We start from the raw sequence: 15353 nt of genomic DNA, 5'->3' as shown, positions 1-15353 counted from the left end.
TACGACTTTTAAGTAAAGTAACATTGATCCAATTTGTTTAATGTTGCAGTGTAACCGCTCGTATGTAAGTACAGGTACTTGTTTTAATGTTAATGTGGCATTTCGTACGAACAGATTTTCGAACGAATTCGCATCCAGTGTAACCGCCACCTAACGCGATATACAGAGTGTCCGGTAGCTAATGTGGCGTATTACAAGCGTAGCTTCTTTTGGTGAAAACAAACCTATTTATATCAAATTACTTTAATACAATTTTAGTTTTTAAAAACTTACTTGCCTTATTTTTTTTTAAATAACTCCCTCACTTAAATAATCTAGTCACAATAAATAAAAAGTATTAAAAAAATTCCAAATTTTAGGAGAATATCGAAAAAAAATCAAATTTCCAGAAAGGAGTTTCGCATTAATTAAAAAAACACTGTTGTTTTAAAGAAAGGGTGTTTCAGAAAGACCTCCCGTAAATTCAGGGGGTGATAGTACGACAAAAAATAAGAACTTTTTGTATAATTCATAGAGGGCGCTAGTTACGCTACATTCCTATTACATTTTAGGTTCTAATTTTTTTAAGGTTAGGTTTTTTACCATTCGGGCTCCAATTTCTAATGTACAATTTTATTTTCTAAAAATAATGTACCCTAGTTAGAACTTCCTAATGTGGACGGTTTTCGAGAAAAAAGGTTTTTAATTGAACTTTTACAATATTACGGTGAAGAAAACATGTGACTTTTCTCAAAATAGGCTTATGTCAAAACTTATTGATGGATGTCTCATAAACAACGCATACATTCACAGTAACATTTTAAACTCTAATTAACTTTGTATCAAAATTTTAGTGACTGTAATTAGTCATTACTAACTACAGTCGCTAACAATCACTAAAATTTTGATATAAAGTTAATTAGAGTTTAAAATATTACTGAGAATGTATGCGTTGTTTTTAAAACATCCATCAATAAGTTTTGACATAAGCCTATTTTGAGAAAAGTCACTTATTTTCTACACCGTAATATTGTAAGAGTTCAATTAAAAGCCTTTTTTCTCGAAAACCGTCCACATTAGGAAGTTCTAACAAGAGTACATTATTTTTAGAAAATAAAATTGTACATTAGAAATTGGAGCCCGAATGCTAACCTAACCCCAAAAAAATTAGAACTTAAAATGTAATACGAATGTAGCATAACTAGCGCCCTCTATAAAATATACAAAATATAATTAGACCAGCGTATTTGGCGTCCTTAAAAACCCCGGAATACCAAATTTCATAAAAATATTTCGCACCATTTGGAAATTTTCGTAAAAATTCTATGTAAAATATTTTATTTTGTCGCTCTGTATCTCGAAAACAAGAGGAGATAGACATATAGTTCATAAGACAAAACATTCTTATTTTTTGTCGTACCCCTGAATTTACGGAAGATCTTTCTGAAACACCCTGTATAAACGATTTAGACTTTGAGGAAGTCAGTAAAACTTCAAGATCTGTGGAATGAAATAAAGCGATCCATAAACTGTTTTTAATTAATGTTTAAATTGACATTTAAAACTAAGGTAGCTACAGGGGTCAAAAGAAATCAACCAACATTTTTTTGACGATTGAGAAGCATTGTGGAGAAGTATGTTAAAAAAATTTGAAAAAAAATATTTTTCAGTTTTTTATAGTATTTAACGTTTTTTTTTCAAGAGAATATGAATTATTGCTAAAAAAACATTTTCAACTTAAAAAAAAGAAAAAAAGTGAAAAATTACTCATTACATTGATTTTCAGAAAAAACGATAAATTTAAACATTCCGGGCACTAGGGAAAAACTACCAGGATTTCTTTAGGACACTTTAAGGCTGAAAAGTTACAGTCATTATCCTTAGTTTACCAAGTCAAGGTTTTAGTGGGATAAAGATCAATAAATATAAGAACAATATATTTTAAATTATTACCAAAGTTTCGGTGTTATTTTACACCATCCTCAGGGTTCGAAATTTGAAGTGTCTTGTCCAACTTAACAATTCTAAAGATTAAGAAAATGGTATCTAGATACTACACTACACATATAATGTACTTATAATTCATAAAACATATTCAATGCGGTTTTTTTTTTCACAGTAAAAATTGTTATGTCTTAGGTACTGTTCAGCAGAATTATCCTTATTTTATACATTATTTGCGAAGTTATGCCAAGTCATTCAAATATTTTTAATTGTGCAATTTTTTACCTTTTTTCCAAGATTTTCACTTCGAAAAAAGTTTTTTTATCAAAAACCTTTAAATACAACTTCGGTTTCAAAAATTCAATGCCTATGCATGTTTTCAGCCACGAAAGACAACCACCAAGAACGACTGTGACATTTTTAATAGTAATGTGACATTTCGCATTGTATTAGCTATATCCTGTTCAAATTTGGTTAGTGCATCTCTCGGTTTCGAAAATTCAATACCTATGTAAGTTTTCAGCCACGAAAATAGAATTGTTCCAAACATTCCGAATTTTCACCACCAAGAACAGCTGTGATAACATTTTTATCAGCAAGGCGATGTTTCGCATTGTATTAGCTATGCCCTTTTAGAGAATACTTTGTAGTTTTCAAAACAATACTTGGATTTTCTGTATGATCATTATTTCTCGAGTAATTCATTGCCAAAGTCAAAAATAACTTTTTGCTACTCAGCAATAAATCATCGTATTGGACTCCAGGACCGCTCAAATTAAAGGGAATTAAATTATCTAACAGAGTTTTATGGTGAAATTACCAAAAAAATACTTTTTAGCCTTTTTTAAAGACAAGAAAAATTTGAAAATTTTTTTCGTCGTATGATTACTCAAAAACTTCTTATGCTAAAAAATTTTAGGTTCCAGATACGAAAACTAGACACTTGAAGTTGGAGTTTTCTTTATTTTGATTCTCTCTATGAATATTTCCCTCCAAGTTACAGCTCTTTGAAAATCACAAAATTTTTTTTTAATATCCCTCAATTTTTGTGACTAGATAAAATTTCATGTGGGTGGATTTTGGTTTACGCAAATATGAATATGAGTTTATTTTTTACTTAAAACGTAGATGTTGCTAAGAATATCTCAAACTATTTTTTGTTTTTTATTATTGGTAAAGATTTGAGAAAACAGATGTTTTTTGACACACCACTTTATTTATTAAAACAACACAGGATATTTTCTTTTGAATTGTATTAACTTTGACAACTGGTAGAGAACTTGATTCTGAACAAAAAAGTTCATGAGATCATAAGCCGTAAATTGCCTCCTAAGCGAGATACAGGGTGTCGAATTTAATTCTTTGTAACATATAATGTGATGTCTAAAACACAGCAAGTACTAACGAAACTAAATTGGATATTTCTTGTAGCGACTTAATGTTCTTTAAAATTGATCGGCAAACGATTCATTACAACCACCAGAGGCGTAGTAGACGGGTAGTCAGTGCCCCTTTTTTAAATAGAAATTCGACGCCTGAGTTTTTCATTTTAAAACGCTTTTCTTTCAAAATTGTCATAAGATTAAAGGGGTACATAGTTTTAATAATTTTTGGGTATTTTCTTTTGGAGTACCTCAAGGAACAGACTTTTGGCCCTTATAATTTGTGACAAGTATTAATTATCCTCAGAAGTAATCGAACGAAATAATATTTATTGCGGTTACAAAACTAATGATTTACGATATCCTGTAACTATTTTCAATTTCCTCAACATAACAAAAATATCCACCTATTATCTCCACTAATATATCTTCCGTTCCGTATTCATTATAAGTGACTTTTTCACCTCTGACCTTATATTTTTTGTTCAAGCGGATATAAATCCAACACCTTTCGATAGTTTGCATGTTATTAGCGTCAGCAGAAATATATTAAAGCATTTGCTTAGTCATAAACAGGAAGATATCAGATTTCATAAAATATCTAATCAAGTTGAAATCCCGATTTATCTACAGGGTGACACATTTTCAATGACAGTTTCTCTCATTTTTACGATAATCATTAGTGAGTGGGAAATATTAGTTTACAATTCTCTCTTGGCAGTTTGTAGTGGAATTTTTGTGGGTGATATTTTTTGTGATGTATAATTTCTGATACGCATTGTGTACACGGATACAGAAGGCGTTGACAGGCGAAAAAAAGTTGTACGTTGTGTTTATAAATATTAAATTAAACACCGAAAATATTCCAAGTACCTGGCGTATTACAATAGAATTTATTAAATATATTCGTGAAGATATGTACAAAGATTAGGATATCAAAATAGTTTTTGCTGATCTTAAATATTTATTCTAATTAAAAAAAAATAGTACATCAGTGTTTGAAGCTATGGAAAAATTGTTTTCATTTAATAGGACATACAAACCCGAAAATAGTGAGCTTTGATTTGAATAATTGTTTTGTTCATTAATCAAAACCAAGGCCTACTTGAAGAAAACAAATTCTAGTTTGGTGCTTGAAGATCATATCTTTACTGAAAAAATGTACAAAGTGATGAAATGCGCAGCTTTAAAAAATGTTTAATTGTGCCACTTTAGAACATGTCAATTAAGAGTCGTTTTCTATGATACAACTTTTACCTGCTTTTCTGCACGGTGTTTTGTCTGAGTCACTAGATATTTACGTCCAAACTAACTGTTTAATTATGTACTGCAAGACCGCTTAAGTAAATAATATTTTTAGCCCGCTCTTAAGAAGCCCATAAGGTGTAGGTGACTCAAACTTCCAAGTACAGACAGGCATTCTTGGAAAAACCTACGGTTTCTTAGGCATGGTTCGATTTCTCAATTCCAGACGCATGCTATTCCTAATTAATTTGAATTCAGTCATTAACAGCTTCTAAATAAAGACAATGCAGAATTCTAACAGGTACATGGTGAACCAAACATGTAATATGTACAGAGTGTGCCAAAAAAATCATTGTATTTTGTCATGCAAAATTTCAATGTCTTCTTGTTTTCCCAATTGAACACTGGAACAACAACCATAATTTTTCCTTAATCGTAGGAACAACAAAACCATTTGCTGTGGTCAGTTGATAATTAAATATTTAAATCCTCACTGTGACAAATTCTTGCATTAGATCGGCGAGTATAATCTCCACAAAATTGCGACCCAGTTGTTTATTCGGTCCTTCGGCTGAATTTTTGCTCAAAATTCGCGTGGGTATCAGGCCGAGTTACGTAAGAAACAATTGATCGGAGTAGAAGATTCAGTTCTCTCCTCTCGTTCGACAGGAGCGACTTCTGATTTTTATTCGCTTCAATAAATAATAGTTTGATAAATAATTCATCGGTTTTTATTCCATACAAATTGCGATAGTTTAATAAATATGCAAATCCTGCGATAAAGAGGTAAAGATATTAATCAAGGTCGGCTTTGGGCGTAGGCGGTCGACGGATTTCTTTGTTTTTGTTTTTTTTTTTAAATATAAGTTAATAGGAAGATTAATCCTGTTTCAACTATGACTGTTTTGTTCTTATTTCAACATGACACAACTGTGTTGTGTCAATTACCACGTTGAAACCCATAAGGGCCTAAAACGGATCTTTGAGGAATACCTTTTGTGATGTAATTTATTCAACAGTTTTTGTCCCATAAAAATTGTCAAATATGCAAATCTGACGATAATTTTGAGATATAAAGAAGGTATAAATCAATATAGGCATTTTTTTGTTTTTCGATAAATCTGGAAAATGCAACAACGCCAAAACTACTGCGATTTTAAGAATGAAGCCAGTAGAAAAAAATACGTTTCATCTAGATGCATTTAGAAAAGTTTTCAAGAAAATTTTACTGAAAACGTTATTCATCTGTCTAATTTAACATTTCGACACTGAAATTGTACTCATCATTATGTTTTTATTCAGTTAGAGCAAAGTTAATTTATTAATATTTAGTATAGTCTTTCCGATGTCAGTTAAACATGTATAAAAACGCCTAGCAATGAAATTTAATTAATTTCGTAGGCGTCCCTAAAAGAGTTTTCTGCAATAAAATAAACAATTTTATTATATTGATGGTAAAATTCATTTGGACCATTTTAAAATGCCATGCTGTAATAATATTAGTAAACGAAATATCCCTCTTATTTCGCAATTGTAACATGAATGATTAATAGAAGGTGCCTATCCTATAATAAATTAAAATTACCTGAATCACACCAAATTCCCCATTGCTGCACTGCACTGCTAGGCTATTTGTTGACAACTGAATTTATGGCCAGGTCGCTCAGTGCGGCTGTGTTTGTACCGTGTTTGCCCGCGCACTCATTCTTCAACTGGGCGACCAGACCTGCATATGGATATGTCTAAATAAATATGGGAACAAGTTTTTCAAATATTTCAATGCCGAGTTGCTGCGTCAGCGACGGAACCTGGTACTACAACTACCAACCTCTTGGTTCTTCAATTGAGATTGAAAAGACTTACCATCTACCAAGAATGTCAAACAACCGTATTGTGTCAAATGTCAAGGTCATATAAGGGCCTAAAAATAAGTCCTTGAAGAACACTTTTCATGTATATTATTCATAGCTTTTTATCCACACAATTTGTAATAGTGAATACGCAAATCTGTCAATAGTGTGGCATTAAAGATACATTCAAAAACGCCTTTGGACATAGGTTACCGATATATTTCTCTTGATTTTTGTGGTACGAATGGAAGGATGCAACAGTTGACCCTATTTCACCCGACACTTTTAAACATTTAGTTTGTCCTTATTCTCGCAACCATGTTGTGTCAGTTACCTGGATCAAAAACTAGAAGGGTCCAAGGTCCCTGAGGAACATATTTTTCCATGTAATTTTTTTTCATCGATTTTTATTTCATATATTGTGATGGTAATAAGATATTAAGAATATATCTTATTTTTTGTCAATATATTCTAAGTCAACCAATTATTGTGCTGTGTCAAAAGGTCAAAAATAATAAGGGCCCAAAAATGGATCCTTGAGAAACACTTTTTTCATGTAATTTTCCATCGGTTTTTATTCGATACCAATTATAATAGTTTAATAAATACACAAATCTGCAGACAAATTTAAGATATTATGAACAGATTAAAGGTTGTCGACTTTTTTATTTATTCTTGAGATATTATCTTCAAAATATAGGAACTCCAAAATTGCTACAACTTTCAGAATAAAGCTAATAGAAAAGTAACACATTTTTGAAAATTAGCCGATAAAATTAAGATCGATTTCTAATACATTCTTCAAAATTTTACCAAAAATATCTGTCAAATCTTATATTTCAACAGTATGTCTATACTTTATTAAGCTCAATCAATTAATGACACCAATTTTGTTTAAATAAGTATATTTGATTATTAGCTCTTACATTTTTACTTTATTATGATGGTCTTAAGCCAATTCTGATATATTCAAATTTTTTACCAAAAAAAGTCTTATCAAACGAAGTACCTACATCGATACCAGAAAAACAATTTAAATTTGTTTGACTTAACTTTACAATAAAGTGAATTATGACACCAATATCCAATGACTGTCTACCAAGATGTCAAATAGTGACTTGTTTTTTGCGACATCTGCAATGTAGCACTCCAAAACTAATACAATTTTACGAAAAAAAAAAATGTATTTCAAATTTCGATTATGGCGCATTTGGAAAAAAACTAGCAAAAATCCGATTGACTTCTTGACTGTGTTCCGGCAATTACCAAAATCAGAAGTGGTAATGGCCCAAAAATGGGTCCTTGGGGAACACCTTTCTTACGTAGATTACTTTTTGCGTTTCTTCTATAAAACTGGTTGTAAATATCAATTATTGGCCTTCTTTACTTGCGAAAACGGCTCCGAACGTGCATGTAATCCCACGAGCACCGGTGGAAATCGAGAATGATTTTTTTGTAAACGGCAGGCCGGTCGGTATCAGAGGCGGACAGACGACAAGAGGTCGCCGATGCCGGCCCAGTTTCACGGGGTGTTACGTAAGCTGGAGACTGGACCGGCCTGGACACGACCAGACTGACGCACGACTCGTGATCCTGCTGAGCGCACTTTTCATTTACGGTTTCTCGGAGAATATTCTTAGTTCGGCCTTATTCTCTTTACTCTCCACATTTTATTTTCTGACATAGAATTTAGGCAAGAAATCGAGCATTGGGGACATTGGGGTTGCCTATATTTCGCATTAGGGATGTTTTAAATATTCGTATGGATTTGTATTCGAGTATTTTGTAGTGGATTTTAGAAAATGCGAATATGTAAAGAAAAAAGTATGTTTCGTTATTAAAAAAATCCAAACACGATAAACTTTCCCTTTTGTTTGAACAAAAGCAGTACATTTTCAGTTGTGATTATTTTTCCTTTATATATTACAAAATGATTATTACAAAATAAATAATAATAAATTATTTCATTTATAATAATTTTAGATTTTTTTGCTGCTTTAATAGACGAGGCATTAAATCTTGTTTTAAACAAATACCTATTATTCTGTTCTCTTTTTTTTGGAAAGAGAGCTTAAAAATACTTTTACATCACATATCATTTGATATTTTCAGTTATCAAAGCCCATGTTTTATTTTATTATATTTTTTCAGTGTCAAATTTGATAAGAATGCCCCTGTCACAAAAATACATACGCTTTATCACATTCTTAAGCTTCTACACGTGCTTAGGGCCATATCTACCCAAATACTGTGGAAATGTTTATTCTTATCTATAGCGAGACCTCAAATAACCATCCAGAAAATCCGCGTATGCTTACATACTTAATATAAATATACAGTTAGAGTTTGCAACACTATTTAAGAACAATAAAAGGCAGAACCAATCCGTACTTCAAGGTCCCGAGATCTGCAGGAAATCCTCTTTGATGATTTAAGATTTAAGCCCACTCCCTATCTAAGGTCAAATCGTAATAATAATTGTGCACTGCCTTTATTACGTTTACTCATAGGTAGTCCAATTAATAAGGATCGTAAACATCCATCAAATCCGATGCTATTTGCCTACATAAATAGCAAATGTTAATAACATCTGTAAAAGCAAAGGAAACATAAATTTTGTACAAGGTGGGTAATTTTTTCTGATGCGAGTTGTCTTGAAAACGATATATTTATCGCATATCATTTCTGGTGAATTTTTATAATAAATTGAAATTTGAGCAAAACTTTACTTCACTAAATGAAACATGAATTATAAAATCTAAAATAAAACGCAATTATATGTCGAAAACATTCAAACTTGTTGCGAGACAACTAATGGTTCATGCACCAGCTCCCCCACACTCAGCTTTGTCAATTCGTCAGTTTTGTGCCAAAATCAGATTATTATCCTCCTTACTCGCCAGACCTAGCCCCCTGCGATTTTTTATCAGTGCTGCAAGGACACCGTTTTCAGACTCTTGATGAGATCAAACCAAATTCGTTACAGACTTTAAAGCCCATTTCATGTGAAACTATGCAGGGCTGCTTTACGAAATGAAAGGAGACAAGACCAATAACGTATAAAATTAAAAAGTTTAAAAAATAAAGTTCGGTTATTTTCTGAAAATACCTCGTATGGACCTAATGGACCTATTTCTCAATAGTTTATTGCTATTCCAAGATTTTTATGTAACATTGAATCAATATCTGAAAACGAAATATTAACTACTGCATAAATATACTGAGATCTGGCCCTAACAGCATACCATCTTTTGTAGTAAAAGATTATACAGGGTGATTCAAAACTTATTCAAAAAAATTTGGGAATAGATTTGGCATGAAAAATGAAGTCTATATCGCAAAAAAGTCCTTATAGTTTCCAAGAAAAAAATTTTAGTACTTTCAATCATTACATTGCTGGACAACTGTAGTCTCTAGCGTTATTCGTAATACTCGTGGCCTCAGCGACTCGGAATACTGAAATCCGATTTTACAATCGTCGTTGCGATAATGTTTACAATAGTTTTTTTAGTAGTTAGTGTCAAAAATGGCTTACGTGTATAGCAACTCGGAATTGATGAATATCGTTTTAATTATCGTTTAATTATTCGTTTTAAGGCAGTCAAACTTCTAATACCCTGTATATTAAGTTTTGCTCTGGAAATGGCGCTTGTACACTGTAGAGCAAATAAAACTATTATTATTGTTATAAAATACTGAAATAGTAACAATAATATAAAATAAACGTATCACCTTTGTGCTACTACTATATTTCCATACCTTATTATTATTGTTTTTGTTTACGGGACGAATAGAATTTTACGACTGAAATTGAACACATTTTGTACACAGCAAGTGGATAAAAGTGCATATTTGCATAATACGACATTTATAAACCAGGTGTTGAAGCAATATTCATACATTTACTCGTGCAAATACAGTTACACATTCGAGCAATTATTCCACTTATTTCGTTTAGAACCCGGATCTCTTCTACATTTTTACACAGTTCAGGTAACAGAATAAACGATCGTAAATGTACAGGGTGTATATTTTAAATTGAGCCACGACATAGGCATCACAACATTTTAAACTAAGATGTAAATAAAACAGTTCTCTAGTAGCAATGCTTGGATGTCTATTAAAAGTAGAATTGATGGAAATATAACCTCACTTTTCTGTATATCACGCCATATTTCTTTTTTATTAAGTATATTACTTGCTACAGAAACGATGGCGAGATGATTTCCAGTTCTTTTGAGATAGGAAGAACATACACACAAAATAACTTATTTATATACTCTTTAAAATATGACATGTTGAGGTTATGTTCATGGAATTCTTGAAATCGGTGAAAATGCTTTGAAATTTGGATGTACAGCTGCGCATAACGAACGTAGAGGTACTACATTTATATTTGTTCATCCTGTACATCAAGATCGCTTATTTGTTCAGTTGCAAAATATGAATTGGCTGGTGGTCCTTGAATGTACTGAAGAGATACTAACCTTTTCTTCGCTTCATTAAAGCTTTTAAACACCGATGGAGGATGTGGCACTTACCGATAAACATAAAATATAAAACGTTGAAGGAAATAGGACATTAAAATGAAATTAAGGATATGCATTAAAATTGTTATTGTTTTTAATTTTTCTAATAGTTTTTTTCTACGAATCGATAAACAACATTTTTTCATAAAGAATATCCAATTATTTTTTATTCAAAATTCATATCGCCACGTAACAAAACGTATGTAATTTTGTCAGTTTTTATTTTGAAAATAATAATTCTAGTTCTAACAATGCCTCATCTCTGAAGCTATACAGCTGAAATTGTGTACGTTAACAAAAAGTCATACGTTGTAAATTAAATTCATATGTATACACCAATGCAGAGAATTAAAGAATTTTTCAAAATACAGTCTGTCAAAAATTACGGAAAAATTTCGGAAATTCTTTTGACCCTTTAATTCTTTGCATTAGCGTATTTAAAAAACTACTATTAATACAGTATTATAGATTATAGTATTTTTTTAATAAAATAATCATGTTAATTGTATAAAAGTTTATTAATTTAACTTAGTTTAAAATATTTTAAAATAAATTTCTCTCTCGTATTCGCAATATGAATGTATATTTGACAGTTTTAACGTGTGAAACAGAACTTTTCCAGTTGCTCACCTTTTGTTTCACTTCACTAAGAATAAGATCCAATACACCAGCATTCTATGTGGTTGATATCTTATTGTATCTTAAGCGGTATTTTAATTAATGGAAGCCTGTGTTTCTTGCCCTTAGCAAAACTGTCGGAGGGAAACACTTCTTCTATGTTCAAAGATTCGAATACATCAAGTATGTCTCTGTTCCAAGAAGATTTAGATCAGGGATGCACAGACTTATAGGGAACAGGGGCCACTCGGGAAAAATATAAGCCAAGGACGGGCCACTAAAACAATATTTATTAACACAAAATTTTTTATTTTTAAATAGTATGAAATACAATGATAAAAATAAAATAACCTTCAAAAATGTTTGTTGTAATAATTATGTAATCATTACAATGTAATATTTCATGTTTTATTATTTTGATGCATGACATTGCATTGAACTAACAAGTTTTTTTATATTTGGCTCCACATTACTTGTAGCCACACGTATAATTGCTTCCAAATTTTCATTTGCCAGACGGTTTCGGTTTTTCGTTTTGTTAAGTTTCATCACTGAAAACGTTTGTTCACAAATATACGTCGATCCAAATAAGCTTGCGCATTTCAATGCATTTATTCGCAACTCTTTATAAGCGTTTTTATCAACGCAACGGTAGAAGTTGAGTAAATTACCTTCATTAAATTTGTTTCTTAAATTATCATCATTTTGCATGTCTATTAATTCCAGCTGCATTAATTCCGGCGCATTTTCGGGTGAAATGTTGAAAGGATTGCTGAAAATGTCCAATAGCGGTTTAACTTTTTTGAAGTCTACAAAACGATTTTCAAAAGCTTGTATCAAAATATCAATTTTTTCAACATGAGCGAAATTGACGTCAGTTTTATTGAACTTCTCCATAATTTTTTTGTAGTTCGGAAAATGGCCGTAATTGGCTGAATTGATTTGTGTCCTGAAAAGACTCAATTTGCATTGAAAGGACGAAACATGAGAGTATAGCTGCGAAATCAATTGATCTTTGCCTTGGAGTCGCGTATTTAAGACATTCAAGTGATTTGTGATGTCTACAAGAAACGCTAAGTCACACAGCCAATCAGGGTTGTCGAGTTCGGGGACGTCGTTTTTCTTTTCCGCCAGAAATAGTTGGATTTCTTCAATCAAGTTAAGAAATCGCTGTAGTGTCAACCCACGACTTAGCCACCTTACTTCAGTGTAAAACAGGAGATCACCATATTCGCTTTCAATATCCTCGAGAAATTGTTTGAATTGTCGGTGATTGAGACCTCGTGATTTTATAAAGTTTACGGTAGGTACTACAACTTTCATAACATTTTCAAATCCCAATAATTTTGAACAGAGGGCCTCTTGATGTATAATACAATGAAACTGCATTAATTCCTTGGTATTTATGTTTTTAGTTTGTAAATATGTTTTTAACAGAGTTACTATCCCAGATGTACTTCCAACCATTGAAGGTGCTCCGTCAGTTGTAATTCCAGATATTTTCGTTAAATCCAAATCCATTATAGAACATTTTTCTAGAAGAGCTTTGAGCATGTCACTTCCCCTGGTTTGACTTGTCAAAGAACTCATACCAATCAGTTCTTCACTCACTTCAAAATTTTGCGTTACACCTCGTAAAAATATTAATAGTTGAGCAGTTGAACTTATATCTGTAGATTCGTCGAGCGCTATAGAAAAATACTCAAAACTTCTCGATTTCGTAGCTAATTGCTCTTCTATATTATCTGCTAATGCGGTAATTCTTCTTTGAACAGTCATCCGATTTAACTGAATTTTTTCAAACTTCTTTACATTTTCCGGACAAATTTTTTTTGCGGCGATATCCAAACATTGCTTAACAAACTCACCATCTTTAAAAGGCCGACAAGTTTTCGCTATTATTCGAGATATTTCAAAGCTAACTTCAGTGGCTGTTTCAGCATCTTGAATTGGTTTTGTAAACATAGATTGCTGGCCTATTAGTTCCCGTTGTAAAGTGGAAATTCTTTGCGTTCGATTTTCGCCAGTTAATTTGGTAAAAGTTGGATGCTGGGTTTCATAGTGCCTTTTCACATTATATTCCTTCGGAATAGAAACACTACTCTTGCATATTAAACAGACAATTTTGTTATGCGATGAAATAAAAAAGTATTTTTCGGTCCAAATATCATGAAACTGTCGATTTTCATCTTCAACCTTACGACTACGTTTCTTACTGGGGCCTGGTTTATCCATATCAAAATTAATATTATATGTTACAGTCGGTAAAAGCCAAGTTCGAACGACGAAATATTTACTCGTCACAGATTACAGTTCTCAAACAGTATAACGTTCGCTTATCCGTAGTCAAAACTTAACTGCCCCGGTAGCCGGCGATGCGTCGTATTTATACGAGTTACCAAACATCGAGAACCATCCACTTTGTTCGGGGATCGACGTGTTTCGCGAATCTGTAATCTAGTTGATGCGACAGATTTCTAGTCTCGTAATAATATGCTTGGACCGGAGCGCGGCGAGTAGAATACTTTTAAAATTCGTTGGCGGGCCGTATAAACATCGACAGCGGGCCGCGGTATGTGCATCCCTGATTTAGATCGACTTATTTGCGAACCGATCTTCCGATTTAGCATATTTTGTTTAAATCATATCTTTTATTTATCACTTGACTACGTTGATCTTTTGCCATAATAAATGTCGCAAGTTTGTTACATGTGGAGACCAGGCTTAAGATTCACACTTAAAAGTTTATGTAATATGATCAAAACTTAATATATTTCCCATAATGTTTGAATATTAGTAACTGACGAAATCTCCAATAACAATAGCTATCTTAGCAATGCTGTCTTAATAACTATGCCAATAATAGTTGTTCTTCTAACTTTTTTTTACCGAGCGGGCAATTATTTTACAGATTTATTCTCTAAAATCGCAAAGCTCACATGAAATCGATTTCTCTTTTTGTAATAAGAACCTATACAAACCAGTCAACGGAATTTATTATGCCGTACATTTTTTAACCAAAATCCCATTAGACACCTGATCAGTGACTCACGGCTGACAAAAGCGCTGGCCCTCTATTCTGAATATTATGGGCGGTCAGCCAAGAAAGTATCCGTAAGTGATTTTTATTAATACAGTTGTGCAATGGACCGTGATAGGCAAAATTCTCGCTTTTGCTTAATTATTCACCGGCCGTTTGTTGCCAATATGCCCAATTAGAGAGGCGGATTTTTGCTAAGCGCAAGGGGACCGCTGACTGAATAAGAAAAACCTATTAAGGATCTACTGGCAGCGCAAAAAGTAATGAGTGTCTGTTTATTGCGGTGCCGGATTTGATTTAGGCAATTTATTTTGGAAATACCGCTCTGGGTCTGTCATGTATGAAGTAAGGTTAGGGAAGTTCACGTTGGATTGGGATGTACGGGTAGTGAATTCATGCGATGAAGCAATCGCTTTTAATAAATTGGAACTTGCGACATTTCTCGCGAGATGTGTCACGAACGAATTTTAGTCTCTGGACATATCTTGCAACAGTAGCGAGGAAACGAGGGTTTTTTACTTTTTAATTCAAAAAGGGATAGGAAAATTTAAAAGACTTTGATGAAACCGGTTGCATCAATGTCCTATCGACGAAATACAAGTGAAAATTCGTCGGAAAAAATCGAATCCTCAAATTATCAAGAAAATTTTCAAAGATCAGATAAATAATTCCATTTTTTCAGCTATTTTTAAGATATCTTATAAAATTAAACAAATGTATCCTCATAAAAATCGCTTAAGGAGGTATATCCGGGTCCGAGGGAAGT

This window comes from Anoplophora glabripennis, unplaced genomic scaffold (genome assembly GCF_000390285.2).
Source record: "Anoplophora glabripennis isolate ALB-LARVAE unplaced genomic scaffold, Agla_2.0 scaffold90, whole genome shotgun sequence".
Taxonomy (NCBI): Eukaryota; Metazoa; Arthropoda; class Insecta; order Coleoptera; family Cerambycidae; genus Anoplophora; species Anoplophora glabripennis.
The sequence above is the reverse complement of the archived record's forward strand: the minus strand, read 5'-3'. Positions refer to the sequence as shown.